Here is a 9,415-nt window from a genome sequence, read left to right as displayed (position 1 = left end):
GATGTTATGAACAAAATTTTAGTTGTGGGGGGAAAATTTACTCTCTAAAAGTTCTTTATATTATCGGCTCTAAGTTTAAATGCTGGATTTAGCAAGACATATCAATACATGCCTCATTTAATAATCAATGTGAACATAATCACCATCAAAACCCTGCTTGTTTGTCACATTGCTTTAATAATTTATTATCCTCAAAAATCTAAAGATTCCATTACATCAATAAAAATCCAATAGCTTTTACAATGAATTTAACAAGTTTCCTTTAATGACCGATTCATCAAAGAAACAAAAAATCCTAACCAATAAACAGAATGAATAAAGCACAAAACAACAAGATAAATAAAAAATTGTTTCCGTACAATACTCAATATCCTTAAAAAATATTGCTCAAAAATCTGTTTTACTATATAACGTCTGGCATTTTTACCTATGACATTTTTACCTATGGCATTTTTACCACTTTGCATCTGGCATTTTTACCTATGGCATTTTTACCTCTGGCATTTTTACCTATGGCATTTTTACCTCTGGCATTTTTACCTACATTCGTACCACATATATATTATGAAGGTGTTGTCCATTCATTTAAAGCAGCGTGAATGGGCATAAATAAGTGTTGATCGAGTCAAATTTTAGTTTTTCAAATATTGTCTACTATAAGATTGCAATTCATTGTACTGAATCATTTGTTTCTTGCTATCAGAAAAGTTTTGACAAATTGGAAAAAAAAGTTCAATAAAACTGATTAACTTAGTAACTCAGTTCTTACTAAGTAAAATATTGCTGAATTATATGTTATATCTATTTTGTTATTGCAATTCATAATGTAATGTTAAGAACCAAAAAAAAAGTTAACTAAAACTCAGTAACTTAGTAACTCAGTTCTTACTAAGTAAAATATTGCTAAATTATATGTTAAATATAAAAATGTAGCAATCTAAATTACATGTACAAAATTTAAAAAAATCTCAATTAGAATTATAATTGAAATTTTGTTCACATTCATAAATTGTTTCATTTCCAATAGCAAAAATAAAATGATAAAGCTAAAATGAAATGAACCTTATGCAATGGTTACAGTATCTCTAATGAAGACTAATGACACTGTCTGGTGCTCAACAGCTCTAAATTCCTCGCCTATGCCAGGTGTGAAATGTCATGTTTTTTTTAGTAAACATCCCAAACCAAATGGGTCCTTCTTCACAAGTGACACATTCCTCAAATAATTAGACCAATTAACAACAATATTTATACTTTTATTTAATTTTACATAACAATAACATAGTCCAGCACATAATCTCATAATACATTTTCTAAATCAAATCATAAATTTTTATTGTTATTCTGTTATATTGTAATTTTAATACGTATATAAATACTTAATACATAAAAGTAGCACACGAAAAGCCAAACACATATATCATATGAACGTGATAATTTTATAATTGCATAGGTACCTAATAACTTTATTTATACCACAAATAGACATCCTTTGATGACACCACCAGTTAATTTTTTTGTAAACATGATTAAAGAAGGATTTTTTTTATTTTCACAGTTTGAAAAGTAAGGTCATTCTCTAAACATGATTAAAAAGGAAATAATTTTATTTTTTTACAGTTTGAAAATGAAGGTCATTCTCTCTTCTCTTTAAAGTATCACATTTCAACTATACAATAGGAAATACAAATATTTTAGTTAGACTTAGTCAGGATAAGATAGTGACAACTGGATTTTTATAATACACTTTAATTTCAGGTAAGAATATGAATAATTTATTACTACTGGGGCTAATAAATTATACTAAGAGAGTCACTGACAGACAAGCTGGCATACAATATAATCTATGGCAATATATTAGTCTAAATTCATAAATAATATGTCACAAAATACATTTCATTATTAACACACCTTCATATTAAACCATATATTATATATCTCTATATATTATATATATGGTACATAAAGGGTCAGATAGTGGTACATAAAGGGGTGGTACATAGGGGGGATTAGGGACCATACGGCCCATGGACCATACGGCCCAGATTCTCGGACCATACGGCCCAGATTATCGGACTATACGGCCCAGATTTGCGGACCATACGGCCCAGATTTGCAAAGCATACGGACCATGTCTTAATTAATATTAATTTCGTGTTTCTTCAATATTGTATGAATAAATTTAAGAAAATAATAAAATTGCAGTATTTCATGTTCATTCAAGCATGTTTTATATTATTTCATCGTGTAAGGATTATCGGACTATACGGCCCAGATTTGCGGACCATACGGCCCAGATTTGCAAAGCATACGGACCATATCTTAATTAATATTTCTTTAGTGTTCCTTTAAATATTGTATGAATATTTAAGAACATATTAAAATTATAGTATTTCATTTTCATTCAAGCATATTTTATATTATTTCAGCGTGTAAGGACACAACTATGGATACCCTAGTAAATTCCTTCATTGTTTGTTAATATAATATCGACATTCAAAATACACAACAAATACTAATATATGTACAACAAATAAAAAAACAATTTCAGGCACATATATATATAGAACAATTCTAATCAAATACATATATACGAACAACAAAAAACAACATTTATAGCAATTTGTAGCAATAGCAAACGAATGTACAAGAACAAAACTGTATTACATACATACAATCAAACAAATATATTTTATATACAATCAAAAAAACAGATATATACATTTTCACTCAATCGTTCACACTAGCAAAGAAACAAACACACGTACACATTTACACAGGTCCATACAGTCTACAGCACTCATTCAGAAGCTCACTCGTACTAATTTACTAACCAAGCCGCGCACAAACTCCCTTGTGTGGCACGTGTTTGCCGACTCTGATGCCGCTGAAATTTCTTTTCTTTGAGGAGTTTGCACTGCATAGGTACTTCATTCGCTTCGTCAAACAGCAGGGTGATTAGAAGGTAGAACGAGAGATTTCCTTTCTTCGCCCTCCGGTTAAGGCGGTTGTGCCAGCCTTCGACATCGTTGTTCGTCCTCACGAAGTGCGAAATGATCCGTATAACCAACAAGCGGAACATCACACCTGGCTCATACAACATCCATGGCCAAACACTTAAACAGACAGATAAAGCCAAATACCTTGGAGTGACCATAGACAGTAAACTCACGTGGAACAGCCATATAGACATCACCGCTAAAAAGGCAAACTCAACATCAGCCTTCCTTCGTAGGAATCTGGCAACCTGCCCTACAGACATCAAGGCAAAGGCGTACACATCACTTGTAAGACCCCAGCTTGAGTATGCGGCATCTGTTAGGGATCCCAAAACCTGATCCAACATCAACAAATTGGAGTCTGTCCAACGAAGAAATGCCCGCTTCTGCACAGGCGACTACCGATACACCAGCAGTGTCACTGCAATGATGGACAAGCTCGGTTGGCCAACGCTTGAATACAGACGACAAGCGGCAAAAGTGGTCATGATGTACAGGATCGTAAACAACCTGGTGGACATCGATTCCAGAAGCGTACTCATACCAGCAGGAGTGCACACCAGAGGCCATGCAAACCGCTTCATAGTGCCATTCACGACAGTCAATGCCTACCAGTATTCCTTCTTCCCAACTGGAATACGCCTCTGGAATGGTCTCCCAGAAAAGGTGGTCATTTCCCCGTCCATAGATGTCTTTCAGACTAGGATGGGGGAGCTGTGCATATAACTCTGGAGCAAAATGTTTTTATCCGGCTTTTAACCATTGTTCTTCCCTTCACACGTGTACATAGTTCACAATTGTGCGACAATGTCCCAGAGGGGCCCAGCACATTAACCGAGAAATAGAGATCTTCCGTATACGTCTCTTCTGCTTCTGACTCCATGGAACGCTCTGGGCGACTAACGTCAAACATTGACGTTGAGTTATCTGCTCCAACTGCGTCCATAGTAGCTCCACTTCCGGACTCTTCGTGCAACAACAGAACAGCCTGAGTTGCTTCAATGTCTGTCGGTGCATCGGGCACCCGCAGTACGTGGACGACTTCATTTACATCCATGTCATCATCAGAGGTGTCGTAGTGACGACACCTCATACATACGAAACGCAGTTCATCCTGATTACGAACCGCTTCGTCATATACCTCTTCCGATACCCCGGTGTTTCCACTTCGGATATGATGCCAACGTTGGCACTTGTCACAAGTGACCGCTCTTGAGTTGGACTAAATTCTCCTTAAACAAAATAAACACGGAGGCGCAGGCATTTTTCATCGAATATGGTACGACCATGTCCATACTTGATATTTATATTGTCTTCAATAATAACGATTGTCACACTTTACCTTTAATTAGTAATTAAAGACATGCTCACTCTATTAGCATTAGTGTAATTATCAACATCAATCAATATTTATGTTATAAATAGCGCACCAGATGTGCAAACATAAGCCGTTGTTGTATACAATTATAACGATAATCACATTTTACCTTTAATTGGTACTTACAGACGTGTTAATCCATTAGGGTATATTATCAATTACTGTAATAGATAAGATCAATCAGTAGGTGTCATAAATAGGGCGTATCCAATATACAAACGTACGAGTCACTTATTCGAGTGTCATACCCCTATTGCAATTATAATAGTTATAAATTTTTATTACCGTTTTCACCACGGTGACGCGCATGTATTAAATTTAATAATTATGTTATAAATTTTTATTATGTTTTCACCACGCGGCATGTATTAAATTAAATAATTATCTTATAAATTGTTATTGCCGTTTTCACCACGCGGCATGTATTAAATTTAATCATTATGCTATAATTTTTTTATTACTGTTTTCACCACGCGGCATGTATTAAATTTAATAATTATGTTATAAATTGTTATTACCGCTTTCACCACGCGGCATGTATTAAATTTAATAACTAAGTTATAAATTTGTATTGCCGTTTTCACCACGCGGCATGTATTAAATTTAATAATTATGTTATGAATTTGTATTGCCGTTTTCACCACGCGGCGTGTTTTAAATTTAATAAGTATTAATTTACAACTTTATTAAAACAGATTCTGTCGATTAAAGTGAATGTTTGCGTTATGTGTACTGCTTACATAAATAGTTGATGACAACATTAAAATGAATTTAAAATCTGAGAGAAATAATAACTAGATCTATTTCATTTTCCGTGTTATTTATTTTCAAAAGCGAAACACATACTAGCATGTATTTATTTTTAACACATTCATAGTACAGTGGTAGCACAGTATTGTAGTGTATTCGTGTTTTAGAATAATGTACATGACGTAAAGAAACATGTGGGCCGTATGGTCCACAAATCTGGGCCGTATGGTCCACAAATCTGGGCCGTATGGTCCGCTAATCTGGGCCGTATAGTCTGGGCCGTATAGTCCGTATACCCATAGGGGACTGGTACATAAAGGGTGACATCCGATTTTTATGGTAACCACATACCGAGCTCGTAAATTGTGTTCCAATCCCGAGTTAGCTTATAGTTAAAACAAATGATAACAACAATATACTCGTGCCAAAAATGCATTTCCTTGCACGCTAGTGTTTTATTCAGACATAATTAGCAAAATTATATTTGATACTGTGCGTGATTATCAATATAAACGATTTTGTCAACCATCTCTATACGCGCTTATATGAAATCCACCTCTTTTTGCCAACCAGTGGGCGGAGTTTAATATTTGCAGGTGCGTGTGACGTCACTCGTCAACTGGTCTATTGATAATTTTCATCTAGTAAATGATACCAAACCTTTATTCGTCCTTTACACCATTGAATGGCTACCAGAAATTACCTCCCTTAGATAACTCCCAAATGACCTTAATGCACAATTAACATGCCCGTTCTTTCATCTGATAATCACGAAAGCCCAATCTTGCTTAGCTTTAACAACAATTTACTCTAAGTAAACAAAGATGTTACATAATTTACAAAATAACACATTTTTCCCCTCACCTTAAAAATGAAGACTGTCTTATTGTGAACTGTCTAGTGCAGTAAAACCCCAAATATTGACAGCCAGCTGGTTGAAGGTACAGGACCGAGGAAGCCCCGAAGTATTCTTCAAAACGATGACCTCATGTGCCTCGTGGTTTTTCTTTTCGACTTTCGTTCACGTCCGACGACCGACTGTCAAATTTGCCTAAATTTGCCTGGTGCAGAAAAGCCCCAATTGCAAATTGATCAAATCAACTTGAAAGCCGATTCTTTATGTGCATTATTTGATGGTTACCATAATGCTCGCATACATTTTTATTTTTTCGTGGCTGCTCGATTAGCTACCTTAAAAAGAACTTCATTTCCCGTGACTATACTATTAAAAAGATGAAAAGAGCAAACAACTGCAGTGTGTCGGACATCCCCACCTTTAGCCAAAACACAATAGAATAACACAAAGCCCTTTTCTATATTTACAAACTTCTTTGTATTTAAATGGAAACATCATCAATGATCAAACGTTTGCATAAGATAATATTTAATTCATTTTTAAATGCCTTCAGGGCTTTGATTTTATATAACGAAATATATTACGTAGTAAATCGTGTGACGTCATTTCTGTGACGAAACACAATAGTTTTATTTGGATTATCTGGAACTAAGGATATGTCGGACGTGGTGTTTTTTAACATTAACTATTTGTTTAAAGCATCGAACGAATGCAAAACGTGTTTCGACTTGTGTGTTTATCATGCATAAATGTAAACTTCGATAGGAATACCATAAAATAGTGTGGTTAAAACTAAGTTTCGATAAAGACATGGAAGAATAGAAGTGAAAGTGCATATCTTTCCAAGGCTTTCGTTATCCTGGTCTATCGTAAGTGCGTGGATATAACAAAAAGAACAGTTGTATCAGGGTTCGCCAAAACCGTCGGTCCGCCGGTCCTGACCGGCAAATTTTTCTAAGGACCGACAAGTGATTTTAGATAATCGGTCCGACTGTCACTGACCGACACAATCGGATGAAAAATGGTTTTAAAAAGATCACTCGAAGTGTATAATATGCTATTGGATAAATAGAAGGTAAATACTTTTTGTTCAACTTCTGTCAAAATCCTTTTTTTTACCTTCATTTTGATGTTTTGATGTTTAAAGTTGGATTATAATTGACTATCACATGCGAGTTCAAAATCAACGGTCTTTGTTAAAAAAAGCAACCGAGTGCGTCCGCCATTTTATTTGTTCCATTTAATTTCTCCACAACAAAAACCGCATAAAAACTTGTTTCAACAGGCATTTGTGAGCATTTCTGTTAAAAAGTTTAATTATTATATTGTTCTGGGAAGGATATATTTTAATTTACACACCAACAATTTCTGAAATCAAAATTAGATTTTTCACTCGATGTACTATATTTCGGATATTTTAAAATTCGGACAAAGGGATATTTATGTTTTGATTTGTTGTTGATGGTTTGTAGCAATATGGTTTGTGTTATTTCAGACAACAAGAATGGGTGGTGGTAATTATCATGGGCCTTTCTATCAAGAAATAGGTGTGAAAGACATTCATTAAATTGAACCTGGAAATCAACCACCTCAGCTAAGAGAAAATATTTTAACAATAGGTGTTGTTTTAGAACTTGTGAAATCGGCTAATAAACAGAAATTGAAGTCATCCAAAGTAGTGTGAATGGGTGTGTGCAATTAAGTCAAACTTGATTGGATGTCACCCTAACTTTTCAAGAACACGGATTTGTAGAGCTGTGCAGGCTAAAAAACAGTTTAACAAAAAGAAGTCTAAAAAGAATACCTTTGGTTTATATGTGGTTTATTATTAATATAAAAATTGGTTAATTATATCGACTTTGGACATTTTTTTATTGTATTTTAATGTGATCAAAACTAATAAACATCAAAAAGGTACTCTCTTTTGTTGTGTTTTGCTGTTATAGTTTAGTCGGACAGTGAGACTGACAGAAACTGATTCGGACTGACAAAAACTTCAAATCTGTCAGTCCGAATGACTGACAGATTTTTCAACTTTTTGCGAACCCTGGTTGTATAGGCAATTATATTTTCATTTTGATCAAATAAATATAATTAAGCATAAATTAAATCATTACCTGTGTGAATAATAAAAAGAATTAAATTCAATTGTAATCTTGTCTTCCAAATTCAAGTTAACAAACACCATCCATCAGTATTAACCGCCATGTCGAATTCATGTAAGTTCGTGGGTGACACACGTGACGTCATTACTCCCGAACAGCTGATTAGGCCAAATGTAGAAATGTGTGTTTTCTAAACATTGTACTGAACATTGAATATGTATAAAGAACACTATTTAATGAAATGTTTAATGTTTCAATGGAGTTGGATTGACCTGTAAAATAAACACAGGTGGTTAGCGTGTGGCTATGATATTAATTAGTGAAAATATCATTTTGAATTATAAATGATCAAAATATAACTAAAAATCAACTTTTCTGAAAAAAGGTATCCAACTCAAGATCACCCGAAAACAGGGTGCATCGCTTTGAACAGCCATAACGACATTAATTGTGCAGCGATTTCCATAAACTTGGTCTTATTCAACGCAGAAATGAATTTCCTTTCTGGAAATGTACATATATATCTTGTATCTTTCTGCAAATACTGGTTCAAATTTTAAGAAATAACACGATACAAAACTAGTCCAAATTCGTGAAAATCGCTGCTCTAATGATGAAGTTATGGCTGTTCAAAGCGATTGCACCCCGCCTTCGGGTCATTTTGAGTTGAATACCTTGATATACATATAATGAAAGTGACTTTTTTCCAGAAAAGTTGATATAACTTCTTTAACATTTGATTATTTATCATTCAAAATGATGTTTTCACTAATTAATATCAAAGCCACACGCTAACCACCTGTGTACATTCAATTAAATGGATAAGGAACCAGGTACCGAAAAACACTTCTTTTTTAACTTTGCCTAAATAACATTTCAAAAGCGAGAACGAGTCTGTGTACATACAGTGCCAATAGAACGCTGTATGCAAACAAAATGAGCAAAATAGGGTTTATGTATTTTGCTACGAATTTTTTTGGCAAAGGAAATTTGTGCATTAGGAAAATGGAGGTAAAACACACTTACGAACATTATTCAATTTGTTTACCTGTTTAGAACGCATTGCATTTCAATATTTTGTTCTCAGTTGTAAAAAGATAGTTTGCGATACACACTTTCGGTTTTCGTCTCCAGGATGTCAAAATCTAGCGCGGTTAGTTATTCCAAACTGAAAATCCACGAACTTACGCTATCCACGAACTTGGACTATGCAACAATATAAACTTTGGATTCAAGTTGTCAACTTAATTGTTATATACAATGGATTAACGATGGCATTAAGGTAAGCGTGACGTTTATACTAAATTAAGAGTTTTTATAAACTCTT

The 9,415-nt window shown here is 34.2% G+C and overlaps 1 long non-coding RNA gene across 1 annotated transcript; it reads left to right on the top strand.

The window, feature by feature from the left end:
- The first annotated feature begins 6,641 nt into the window (after nucleotides 1–6,641).
- LOC127870399 (uncharacterized) lies at nucleotides 6,642–7,900 on the top strand. The gene is made up of 2 exons (XR_008044797.1): nucleotides 6,642–7,058; nucleotides 7,479–7,900. It is a non-coding gene; the product is annotated as an uncharacterized LOC127870399 (long non-coding RNA).
- The last annotated feature ends 1,515 nt before the right edge of the window (nucleotides 7,901–9,415 follow it).

This window comes from Dreissena polymorpha, chromosome 2 (genome assembly GCF_020536995.1).
Source record: "Dreissena polymorpha isolate Duluth1 chromosome 2, UMN_Dpol_1.0, whole genome shotgun sequence".
Classification (NCBI taxonomy): Eukaryota; Metazoa; Mollusca; class Bivalvia; order Myida; family Dreissenidae; genus Dreissena; species Dreissena polymorpha.
This window is presented reverse-complemented; position numbering and strand designations above follow the sequence as displayed.